Source organism: Phascolarctos cinereus, unplaced genomic scaffold, assembly GCF_003287225.1.
Source record: "Phascolarctos cinereus isolate Bilbo 61053 unplaced genomic scaffold, phaCin_HiC Scaffold_1;HRSCAF=81, whole genome shotgun sequence".
In the NCBI taxonomy this organism is placed as follows: Eukaryota; Metazoa; Chordata; class Mammalia; order Diprotodontia; family Phascolarctidae; genus Phascolarctos; species Phascolarctos cinereus.
The window spans coordinates 272246464-272260041 of record NW_027555514.1 but is presented as its reverse complement, the minus strand read 5'-3'; the positions used below and the strand labels follow the sequence as shown (position 1 = coordinate 272260041).

Below are 13578 nucleotides of genomic sequence, written 5' to 3'. Positions count from 1 at the left end.
GTGCCATCTATTTGCCCCCAAATACTGAAAGACATAGACAATGCTAATATGTAGGTTTCTTAGAGATCCTTGTATAGGGCCAGTTTCTTTTTGAGTCTGACTCCATTGCTTTAGATGACCTTTACAATTCTAGAACCTATGGCCAATCTCAATATGAATTCGCAGTGCAAAATGGCGGCCCATAGAAGGGATTCTAAGAGGGGCGTAGTGTCCAGAACAATGGTGGTGGCAGGCCCACTCTACTTTGCCCTGCTCAGACCATATGTGAAATACTGTGCTGAATTCTGGACACCATGTTTTAGAAAGACCTTTAACAAATTGGAGGAAAAGAGGGCAACCAGGATAGGGATGGCACAAGAAAACTGCCCTGGAGAACCAGCTGAAGTACTTGGGAGATCTTGGGGCTGAAGGAACAAGGTAGATGAAGGGACTCATCCAAGGTCACAAGTAGCAAAGTTGGCACTTGAACCCAGGTCCTCTGATTACAAATCTCTTTCCACTACACTGCATTTCCTTGAAGTCACGTGAATGGCGTGCTTTGGCTACACCCCTAACATGCGAAAAAAAATTCTTGTGATTTTCACATGCTCATTTCTTTTTAATAATAATAGCTACATTTATATAGCTCCTACTATGTGCCAGGCACTGTGCTAGGTGCTTCACAAATATGATTTCATTTGATCCTCATAACAACCCTGGGAGGTAGGTGCTATTATTAGCCCTGTTTTTTCAGATGAGGAAACTGAGGCAAAGAGAGTTTAAGTGATTTGCTCAGGGTCACATAAATAGTAAGTGTTTGAGGCTGGATTTGAACTCAGATCTTCCCAACTCCAGGGCCAGCACTCCATCTACATGGGCAGCCCATACACACAAGAATCCAGTCAGATATGGAGAGCAGGTATAATAATAATGAGGATGATAGTAATGATATAATGATAATGATAGCAATAATAAGTATAATAGTTTTTATAGAACACATTAAGGTTTACAAAATGTTGCACATACGCAGTCTTATTTGGTCTACTCGTGTTTGGCCAATAAGGAAACTGAAGTACACAGAGCTGGAATGGCTTTCCCAAGGTCATACAACTACTTAGTAGCAAGATTGGCATTAAGACCTATACTTAGCAATTCCTTGTATTTCTTTCTTTTTATTTCTCCATGTTGCTTGTTTCTGTATAAATGCCTCCAACATCGATGAGGCCTCAGACTCTTAAAATGGCAGTCACTTAGCTGTTTTTCATGTACTTGGGACAAAATGAAGTTGTGTTATCTAAGCTCCCTTGAGAGTTTAAACAATAATGGAGAAGCCACCCAGTGGGCCAGTCTGCCCCTTGGGGACTGAAGTGGGTCTGGCTTGATCTATACAATGATGCCCTTCATGATGGTTTTGGGAGGCCCATTGACTCAGAGGAGACATCCAGGAGCCCCGGGTAGAGAGAATTAAAATGTTATTCTATTTCAGGCCAACAAAATAGAGGATTTATTGCTTTTACTGAGACAGGCTAGAGCCAAAGGTTATGGAGTAGCTGGGGGCAGGGGAGAGGGTGTAAGGGGTGGGTCAGCCTGGCTAGTGTTGGCTAGGACGATTGGGGACTGGTTAGAATGCAGTCAACCTGGGCCTCGATCTGTTCTAGATTTAATAAGCCTGAAGGTGACCTTAGTTGAAAATGTGCCTCGACTCTGCACAGACTCAGGAAGGCTCATCTTTTTCGAGACACTGGGAACATGTGCTCTCAGTTGACCCTAGATGAATGGGACCGAAAAGTGAATGCACGGGGCCGACCTTTAAATAAATGCCTTTGACCCTCTTAGCACCAAATCAATATTTATTAATTATCAGCCCGCCTGGGCCCTTTGTTACTTTACAGAGACCCTCTGTTGCCTGAGCCTGGGGTGGTCACTCATTAACTCGGGAGCAGGGAGCCAGCCAGGCTGGGGAATCAGGCCCAGGGAAGACCTATGGACCAAGAAGTCATTAAAAAAATCATTAATGAGCTAATTTGATTTGATGAGCTAATTTTTCTTTTTTTTTTTAAGCAGTTGCCTAGGAAGTTACTAGGGTCAGTCTCAATAGCAGTGTTAAGGCTGAGAGAGAGAGAAAAAGGGCTTAATTCCTTGGGACGAGAGGGAAAATTTAGGCCCCAAATTGGGAAATGGACAAAATGTTAAAAATTCTACCCCTCTCTCTTGGCCCAGAAAAGCTACTGGGGAACTTGAAGCCACCTCAGGGGACTTGCCTAACCCTTGGGAACTTCAGGTTCAGGCTGTCCTCTTGAAGAGGGATTACCTGTATTGTTGGGGCCAGACTCAAGTAAAACTGGGAAATAGAGATGACTGGGAAGAGTCTTAGTTTGGAAGTCCAGAGTTCTGGATTCTCTGGCACCTAACCTGCCACTGGAGGCTCAGAGAGTGACTCACATAGGTGTCTGGGTAACCTGGGGAAAAGCAGTGTGACTTTTCTAAGCCTCATTTTCTTTATCTGTCAAATGGGTATAATAATGCCTGTTTCTCTTACTATACTATACACTATACTGAAGCTTAAATGAGATGATAAAAGTGAAAGTGCTTAGAAAAATATAAGATATAAGTAAAACTATATATGGGGTTACTATTGAATTTGTGTTGATGTTTTAGTTTCGGTTATATTTGTGGTTTTCTTGGTTCAATCCATCTAGTTAAGTAACATATTCATGGTTCCCCAGATTGTATGTTTCAGAGACAGAATTTGAACCCAAGTCTTTCTCTGATTTATCCATTATGCCTTACTTCCTCTCTTGCCTTTGGCACATCCCTAGTAATACTCTACCTTTCCAGCCTCCTCCTGTCCAGGGCCCTCCGCTTCCATATCCCAGGTGAGAATAATATTTTAATTCTCTCTATGGGGGCTCCTGGATGTCTCTTCTGAGTCAGTGGGCCTCCCCCAACCATCATGAAGGGCGTCACTGTGTAGACCAAAAACTAGAGCCTCTCCAGTGCCCAAGGGGCAGACTGTCCCACTGGGTGGCTTCTCCATTGTTGTTTTAACCGCCGAAAGAACTTAGATAACACAACTTCATTTTGTCCTAAGTACATGAAAAGTAGCTAAGTGACTGCCATTTTAAGAGTCTGAGGCCTCATCGATGTTGGAGGTACTTATACAGCAGTGACAGAAAGAAGGAAATACAAGGAATTGGGAAGCTTAGGTCTTAATGCCAGTTTTGTTACTGGGAGAGTGACCTTGGGAAAGTCATTTCATCTCTATTTACTTCAATTTCTCATGAAGCGTTTTCTTGGCAAAGATACTGGAGTGGTTTGCCATTTCCTTCTTCAGCTCATTTTACAGATGAGGAAACCGAGGCAAACAAGGGGTTAAGTGACTAGCTCAGCGTCATAGAAGTTAGTATCTGAGGCTGGCTTTGAACTCAGGGAGATAAGTCTTCCTGATTCCAGGCTCAGCACTCTAACCACCATGCCACCTAATTGTCCCCATTGGTCAAACAGGGGTAGATCAAATAAGATTACATATGAAAAGCACTTTGCAAACCTTAAAGTGTTACATAAAAGCTATCTATTTATTATTCTTGTTATTGTCATTGTCATCCTCATTACCACCACCACCACCACCATCATCATCATTATACTTGCCCTCCATATGTGATTGGGCTCTTGTGTGTATAGGTGGCACAAGTGGATAGAGCCCAGGGTCCTGGAGTTAGGAAGACCTGAGTTCAAATGCAGCCTTAGGTAACATCCCATGCTTACAACTTTTCTCCCCGCTCTCAATCCAAACTTACCTGGTCTGTGATTCCTTTGCTCAGAGCTCTGTTTTCTTTTCTTTTTTTAAATGGATAACTAGAATTTATTAATAACTTATTATGTGCCAAGAACTATACTAACCACTTGAGATACAAATGCAAAGGGGTGGTAGTCACTAACCTCAAGGAGCAGAGCTCTATTTTCTAAGTTGACAGCTTGTTAATTAAGAAGAGAAGAAGATACATTGAGGTTGATTATAATGAAAAACATAACCCCAAGTACTTATTCCTTCCCATATAATTTTAAGAGGGACTGCCTGGACACATTGCCTTAAACCTAGGGACGATACCTTAGTGGGGAGGCACCTAAGTGGTGCAGGCCTAGAGTCAGGAAGACTCATCTTTATGACCCTAGACTAGTCACTTAGCACTATTTGCCTCAGTTTCCTCATCTGTAAAATGAGCTAAAGAAGGAAATGGTAAACTATTTCAGTAACTCTTCCAAGAAAACTCCAAATGGGGTCACAAAGAGTCAGACATGACTGAAATAGCTGAACAACAACAATTTCATTGAACCAAATGTTGGCTAAGGCTGTGATGACAAAGATGTTACCAAGTTGGGGGTAAAGAGGATGGGGTGGCCAGGAAGAAGAGAAGGAAACAATTTGTTTAGTCTCGGTGGTCCAGAATTCATTTTGTGGTCCTTTTCTAAGGTATTTCAAATTCTCCCTGTTTTTAACATTTAATTGACAGGCATTAATTAGGCACCCACTATGTGCACGGAACTCTATTTTGTGCCACGGATACAAATACAAATGTGAAACTGTCCCTGCCGTCAATAAATTTACATTCTATGGTCAGGATACAGCAAACTGTTACAGGCTCACAAAAGCCACCTCTTCTCTCTTCTTTTCCTTCCTTAGCTTGTGACATTGCCCTCTGAAAAGGAATACAGTAATAATAACAATATTAACAACAGCATTTATATAATACTTCAAAGTTTGTAAGATGCTTCACATTCATAATTTGGCTAGTTCTTCACAGCAAATCCAAGTAGTTAGGAACTATGGATATCATTATCCCTATTTGACAGATTTGGAAACAGATTCAGAACAGTCAAATCTATCTAGGGTTGAACAGCCGATGTTAGAGGTGAGATTTGAACCCAGGTGTCCCTTGACTTCAAATTCGATTCTAACACCTTTGGATGAGCTAATCTCAAAGGTCCCATCCAGATCTAAAGTAAATTGTGTGATTTATAAGTAAACATCTGGATTTTTATTCAACAATCCTGGCCCCATCTCTTACAGTTATAACTTTCTTTCTTCTGCTGCCCTCTAGTGTCCTTTTGGGGAATAACAAATAGACCACTGAAATGGATGGTTGGACAATTTTTTCCCCTGCTTTTTTCAGGAGGGAGCGATGAAAGGAAACTCATATGCCATTTAGGCCCCCTCCCTCTTTTAGATATGAGGAAATTGAGGCCTTGGGACATTAAATGGACTGCCTGAGGTCACACAGGCAGAAAGCATCTGAGGTGAGATTGGAACCCAAGTCCCCTGACTCCAGAGACAGGGATTTTTCTATTATACTGTACTGAAGCTGAGTCATTATCATCCTTAAAGGATCCTCCCACCCTCGTTCTTTCAACCCTTCTCGTTATTATCAAGAGACATTTCATGACCTCATAATCCACCAGAGCAGAAAGAAGTCTTTGATGTCATTGGGTCCAATTCCTTCATTTTACAGAGAAGAAAACCAAGCCTCAGAGAGGGGACATGATTCAGCCAAGTTCACACAGGTAATCAGTAGCAAGGAGAGGCTAGAATATAGTTTATTCCTGATTTCTGGTCCAGTGAATAATAAATGCCCCTTTCAATTTAACAAGTATCTATTAAATGCCACCTATGTGCCAGTCCCCATTATGGGTGCTGGGATACACGGAAAAAAATAGTCTCTGTCATTGGCTTGTGCTCCATATACATGGTAAGAGTTATATCAAGGGATCTGCCAAGGCATCAAGGATTTAATGTCAGAAAACCTGATCTTATAACCTGCTCTAATACATGAGCAACTAGGTGGTGCAGTGGATAGATCACCAAACCTGGAGTCAGGAAGACCTGAGTTCAAAGACACTTACTAGCTGTGTGACCCTGCACAAGTCACTTAACCCTGTTTGCCTCAGTTTCCTCATCTGTAAAATGAGCTGGAGAAGGAAATGGCCAACCACTCCAGTGTCTTTGCCAAGAAAACCCCAAATGGGATCATGAAGAGTCAGACACGACTGAAACAACTGAACAACAATAATAACACATACCACCTAACACATTCCCATGTGAATATGGAAAGATCATTTCACGCCACCTAAGCCTCAGTTTCCTAATTGGTAAAATGTAGACGATAATACCTGTCCTAGCTAGTCACTCCTTGGATTATAGGGGGTTATTATTTCAGTTGCCAAATCTTGTCATTCCTGTCACCCCAATACATCACCAATGTCCCTTCTCTCTGTTCATATCACCACCATCTTAGTTCAGGGGTAGGGAACCTATGGCCTCGAGGCTGCATGTGGTCCTCCAGGTCCTCAAGTTTGGCCCTTTGACTGAATCCAAACAAATCCTTGTTCTGTGAAGTTTGGATTCAGTCAAAGGCTGCACTTGAGGACCTGGAGGGCCATATTCGGCCTCGAGGCCTCAGGTTCCCCACCCCTGGTTCAGGTCTTCACCGCTTTCCTGGACTGCCGCAATAAACTTCTGCTTGATCTCCCTGACTCAAGTTCCTACTCCAATCCATCTTCTCATAGATTCCAAAGTGATTTTCCAATAGTGCACATCTGATCACATCACCCCCTCAAAAAACTCCAATTTATTCCCTCCAGCATCTAATATAAACTTGCTTGTTATTTCAAGGTCTTCCTAACTTTCTAGTCTTTCTATACCTAATTTCCCTCCATGTAAGTCATATTGACCTATCTGTTGTATGTCACGCATGACATCCAATCTCCCATCTCCATACTTTTGCACTAGCTGTCTTTTATACATGCCTGCCATGCTTTCCTCCTTGACCTTTGCCTCTTAGAATCCCTTGCCTCCATCAGTGATTTAACTCAAAACTCACCTTCTGCTGGAGTCCTTTCCCAGTCCTCCCAACTGTCAATGCTTTCTCCTCTAAGATAAACTTCCATCCTTGTATTTATCTTGTATCCAGTCTCTCCTAATTGAGTAAGGTGATGACATCAAGAGGATAGAGGTGGTGGGGGAGAAGGTGTCCAAAATGAGGTCTGCATCCTGGCTACCCACCTAATGATACCATCCAATTAACCTAATGACTCTGTATCTATTTATTTACATATTGTCTTCTCCATTAGAATATAAGCTCCTCGAGGACAGGTGGTTTTCCTTTCTTCCTTTTTCTTTTTTTGGTAGACCCCAGCACTTCTCATAGGGCCTCCTACATATTAAGTGTTGAATAAATACTTGGTGATTGACTGATTGACTGAAAGAAGGCAATATGCCTTGATGGAAAACTAACTAGTTTTGGGCAAATATACCCATTTAACCTTAGGCAAATTTCTTAATCTCTCTGAGTTTCAATTTCCTTATCTGTAAAATAAGGGGATTGGATTAGATGACCTCTAAGGTTCCTTGCAACACTTAATCTGTGATTCTGCAGCCTAAATCATTAGGCAAATATACCAATGAGACAGTTATGAACAAGTCAAGCAGTAAGCCAAGAATGAATCAGGTCATAAAGTATTGCTATCATAGCCTTGACAGGATGGTATTATTGGATGGATATCCAGGTTACAGACATGGTCATTGTGGACCTTTTCTTTCCTATTCCATCAGTTTTTAAAGTCATAGCGTAACTCTTGAAGAAGACCAAAAAAGCAAAGAGATGAAGAATGTCATACCTGGAAGGTACTTTAGAACATGGAATGTGGAATCTACCTATATTAATCTACCTATTCAGTGCCATACTAATCAAATTGCCCAGGAATTTTTCTTTTTTCTTTTTTGGTGAGGCAATTGGGGTTAAGTGACTTGCCCAGGGTCACACAGCTAGCAAGTGTCAAGTATCTGAGGCTGGATTTGAACTCTGGTCCTCCTGACTCTAAGGCCAGAGCTCTATCCAGTGCGTCACCTGGCTACCCCTCAAGAATTATTTTGGAGAGCTAGAAAAGTAGTAACGAAAGTCATCTGGAAGAACAAAAGGTCAAGAATATCAAGGAAATCAATGAAAAAAAAATGTGAAGGAAGGTAGCCTAAGAAGTACCAGATCTCAAACTGCATCACAAAGCAGTCATCATCAAAATAATCTAGTCCTGGCTAAGAAATAGAGTGAACAGAAGTAAATATAATATCCAAATATGCTCTGACTGGGACAGAGGACAAGGGCACAGTCACCTCTTTCCACTGTGGGCACTTTACCTCTCTTAAAGCAACCTCATTTGGTTGCTGTGTCATCCTCAGGTGTGGACTTGTGTTACACCTGGAGGTCATATGTGGATTCATATTGCACTTGAGGGCCACTGAAACCCTCAGATCTTTTTCACATAAAATATTGTCTAGTATGACTCTCCTCCTCCCCTCACTGATCCTATACTTGTGAAATTATCAGGGTTTTTAAAAACCTATTAGGACTTGATATTTATCCATATTATGTGCCATCTTGTCAGATTCAACTCATCATTGCCTGTCAAGGAAATTTTTGGACTCTGACTCTATCATTTATTTGTTTTTGCCTTTTTTTTTTTGATGAGGCAATTGGGGTTAAGTGACTTGCCCAGGGTCACACAGCTAGTAAGTGTCATGTGTCTGAGACTGGATTTGAACTCATGTCCTCCTGACTCCAAGGCCAGAGCTCTATCCACTGAGCCACCTAGCTGCCCCCTGACTCTATCATTTAGCATATTACCTATCCCTCCCCAGCGTTGTGTCATCTAAAATCTTCCCAACGTGGCATCTATGTCTTAACTGAAGTCATTGATAAAAATGTTGGACAGAACAGAGCAAAGGACAGATATCTGTGGCACTCTACTAGGGAGTTCCTTTCAAGTGCATGTTAACTCCGTAATGACTGACTACTTTTTGAGTCTGGTCACTCAACTGGCTATGAATAGTCTGATTTTTATTGGATTAGAGCTCACATCTCTATATTTAATACACAAAGGGTATTTGTTTCAAAAAGAAAAAAAATTACTCCAGGGTCCTGGAGTGCCTTGTATAGCTAGGTGAAGTAGTAGATAGAGCGCTAGGTCTGCAGGCTAGAAGATCTGAGCTCAAAACCAGTATCAGACACTTACTAGCTGTGTGACCCTGGGCAAGTCACTTAATCTCTGTTTGCCTCAGTTTCCTCACCTGTAAAATGGAAATGATAATAGCACCTACCTCCCAGGGTTGTCATGAGAATCAAATGAGATGATAATTGTAAAGTGCTTAGAACAATGCATGGCACATAGTAGGTGTTTAACAAATGTTAACTATTATTATTATTATTATTATTATTATTATTATTATTATTATTATTATTGCTAGGTCATATTACTTGTCTAGCATTACCCTGATTTACTAGGTCCCAGGTCCCAAGTCCCAGGTAAGCACTCACAACCATTGAATAATAGGACCACAGAAAACCTTGTTCTAGAAGCAAGTTCTTGTCATTTTGTGATGTATTTTTTTGGGGAGGAAATTCCAACCTCATCAAAGCTCAGGAGAGATATTTAGGCTGAGGCTTAAAAGGGACCTTAGGAATCACCTAGTCCAGTCTCTTCATTTTTGCAGATGAAAAATCGAGGCCCAGAGAGGCTAAGTGACTTATATATGGTTCCACAAGCAGTAAATGTCAGAGCTGGGATTTGAACCCAGATCTTATGATCATAGGATCATAATAACATAGCTGAAGGGGACCTCTCCCTGACAAATGAGTCAACTGAAATCCAGAAAGGCTAGAAGTGTCAGAGGTAGGATTTGAACCCAGGTCCATATCCACTGCTTTTCCTACTGTACCACAATGGCTCCTTCTGGAGTCTAAACATTCAACAGATTCAATTCCACAAATAGTTATGGAGTACCTACTATGTGCAGATTTTGTACTAGCTGCCAAGGGGGAGACAAAGTATCCTAGACACTTCTCTAAGATAGCAAATTGTAGTGGAGTTGCTGCCCTGAATTTGTGGAGATATTTCCAGACTGGGAATTCCCAACACTGACTAAATATATACACACATGATATGATTACATATGCCAGCCTCAGAGAGGCAGGGCATAGTGCATAGAGCCAGCCTTGGAAGAAGAAATATCTAGCTTGAAGTCATGACTCAGACGCTCACTAAATGACCACAGTCAAATAACTTCATTTCTAAGTGCCCCTGTAAATCTTTGAAGACTGCAAATTACAGGGCAGGTGCCAATTTACATAAATAGAGGGAATTTACTTAGTGGGAGTTCCCTATGCCCAGGAAATCACCTGTCAAGTTCAATGGGTAGAACTCTGGACCTGCAGTCAGGAAAATGAGTTCAAATCCTGCCCCCAGGAACTTAGTAGCTGTATGACTTTGGGTAAGTCACTTAACCTCTATTTCAGTTTCCTCATCTATAAAATGGGGATACAAATGGCATCTATGTCCCGGGGTTGTTGTGAGGATAAAACAGGATAACATTTGTATAGCGCTTTGCAAACTTTAAACTCCTATTTAAATGCTTGTTGTTGTCGAATTGTTTCAGTCCTATCTGATGCTTCCTGACCCCATTTGGAGTTTTCTTGGCAGACGTACTGGAGTGGTTTGCCATTTCCTCCTCCAGCTCATTTTGCAGATGAGGAAGCTGAGGCAAAAAGGGTGAAGTGACTTGCCCAGGGTCACATAGCTAGCAAGTGTCTGAGGCCAGATTTGAACTCCGTTTTTCCTGACTCCAGACTCCAGGCTCGGTGCTCTATCCACTTCACCACCTGGCTGCCCATATTTAAATGCTAGTTATTATTATTTTTTTGATGGTGTAGCAGAAGATTTCTGGAAGTTCAGAAGGAGTTAACACTCACCTCATATAAGCTTCCTAGCTCTGTGAAACATAATTTAAATTGAATTTTCCCTAAATATCTTTGTGATGAACAATTTGTCTCATTAATACCACATCTATGCTCTGCCCTCAGGTCCTAAGGAATGCCAAGGAAGCATATGTTTCAATTACCTAAAGTTGACCACTAGGTGGCACTAGTGCTCTTTTCTAAGACTCAATGAGAATTCCCATGATTGGAACATGGGATAGGCCAAGTGTCCCCTCTGCCATCCATGACATTTCCCTTCCAACATGATTTAGATGCAATGATGGCTATTTGTGCAAGAAAATCACAGCTCCCCGACTCCAGGCACCCCAAAGTCTTAAGTCAACTGAGCTTGCATGGGATCATAGCTTTAGATGGAAGGGATCTCAGAGGCATGTTCTTTTAAACAATTTTAAATATTTTATTTTTAATTTAAGGAATAAAAGAAGCATTTCCATAACAGCATAATAAAAAGATGATTGCACATGAAACTGCCAATCTACTATGCAGAACTGGCTATTCCTTTCAAATATACAACAAAATTATCATGTAAAAATTTCCCCCTTTTTTATTCCTTCCCTACCCTACCCCTGCCTTAGAGATGGCTACCATTAGACATAAACAGGGGTGTGTGTGTGTGTGTGTGTGTGTGTGTGTGTATGTACACATATATATGTAAAACACACACACACATATGTAAAATTATTCTCTACATACTTCTATTTATCAGTTCTTTCTCTGGATGCAGATAGCATCATTTAAGCAATTTCTGACCATACATTTCTGACTTTCTAAGTGAATATTAATCACTGCCTACCTATCTGACCTTTGACAAATCACTTTACCAGTCTGGGTCTTAGTGCCCTGCACTATACAATGAGGGGGTTGAGTTAAACGGCCTCTAAGATCTCTTCTATCTCTACAAATCTCTGGATTTCAGTTTTCTCCTCTGTCAGATGAGGGAGTTGAAGTAGACGGCCTCCAAACTTAGTCTTACTGGCTCCATAGCTGGCGCCCACTGTGCCAGGAATGCCTCTTTGAGCCTCAGTTTCCTCTGCTGTAAAATAAAGAGGTTAAACTAGATTTCTTCCAAGGTCCCTTCCAGCTCTGAATCTATGATGCTAACTTCCTAATACAGCTTTCTTCATGCCCCGTTGGTTTGTTTTGCTTTTTTCATGTGCTTTTAATAACAACAAGGATTGAAATCACCTTATGTAGTATTTTAAATGCTTTCCATATATTATTTCATCTGAACCTCACAATAACTTTCCAAATGCTACAGGTATTATCATCCTCATTTAATAGATAAGGGGGCTGAGGCTTTAAAAGATTGTCACTTGCCTAGGGTCCCACAATTAACAAGTATCGGAGGCAGATTTGAACTTGGGTCTTTCAGAATCCAAGTGCAGTGCTTTAAGCAATATGGAAGGACAGAACAGTTAACTCACAGTTAGTTATCTGTGCACCAATTATACTTTAAAAGACTTAATCCTGGACTGACGGCTTCATGCTAATCGTATATGCCTTGGCCCTTCCTTTGACCGGATAGTACATGTGTATAGAGGCAGCTACAGAAAGTGCCTGGGATGAAATCAGGAAGACTCATCTTCCTGAGTTCAAATCTGGCCTTAGGCATTTACTGGCTATGTGACCCTGGGCAAGTCACATTGTTTTACTCAGTTAATCACCTGTAAAAAGAGCTGGAGAAGCTAATGGAAAACCACTTTAATATCTTTGCCAAGAAAACCCTAAATGGGGTCATGAAGGGTTGCACATGACTGATAATGACTGAACAAAGTACATTGAACCTAGAGGCAGGGTATATGACATTTAGGGCTGGAAGGAGCATAGGCTAATAGGGCTTAAAAACATCAGAGGCCATCTAGGCCAACCCACTAATTTTACAGATGAGGAAACTGAGGCTCAGGAAAGGAAGTGACTTGCCCAAGGCCACACAAGTAAACAGAGTGAAGATTTGACTCTCATTTATAAAATCCTAAAATCATAGACTAGGAACCTCAGAGCCCATCTAGTGCAACCCCTTCATTTTACAATGGAAGAAAGTGAGGCCCAGGAAGGATAATTAGCTCAATCAAGGTCAGATGTATAATGAGTGGAGGGAATTGGTCCTAGTGGTCTTTCCTCTGTACCATGATGTTGGGGCAGGGGAGATCATGTCGGACTAGTGCAATCAAGGAAGACTTCATGGAAAAAGTACTACCTGATATGAATCCTGAAGGATCCACAGGATTTGGAAATGCAGAGACAGGTGATCGAAGTGGCCAAAGCTTTGAAGTTGGCCTCCAAGGCCGTCTTGTCCAACCTCTTCATTTCATGGAAGAGGAAGCAAAGTGAGATGACTGGTAGATAAAATGCAGTGGAAGGAGGATTTGAACACTGGTTCTCTGATGACGAATGCAGCCATCTTTCCATCATGCCATACTGCTTGGAGATAGATGATTGGGGTCTGAAATGGGCATAGGTGTTGGGGGAAGGAGAGAGGAAAGAGAGATCATTAAAGGGGGCCAATGGGAAGATGTCCTGGTATAAAGGGAGGTCTTTTGTTGAGGTATAGTGGGAAATAAGGGTTGATAGGTAAGACAAGCCAGATGATGGAGAGCCTTGAATGCCTGACTCCAGAGCTTAATTTCCTCTAGATTTAGCTTTAGAAGTTCCTACCTTTACCACTTATAAGCATGTGGCCTTAGGCAAATCACTTCACTGGATCTCTGTTTCTTCATCTGTAAAATGAGGAAATTGAATTATATAGAAAAGATACAAGGTTCTGTTGGTAAGAAGA

The 13578-nt window shown here is 41.4% G+C and overlaps 1 protein-coding gene across 1 annotated transcript in view; it reads left to right on the top strand.

Moving 5' to 3' along the window:
* The window catches only part of PAH (phenylalanine hydroxylase), a 69432-nt gene that overhangs the window by 20909 nt on the left and 34945 nt on the right, over positions 1 to 13578 (top strand). The gene's annotated exons all lie outside the window — the stretch shown is intronic.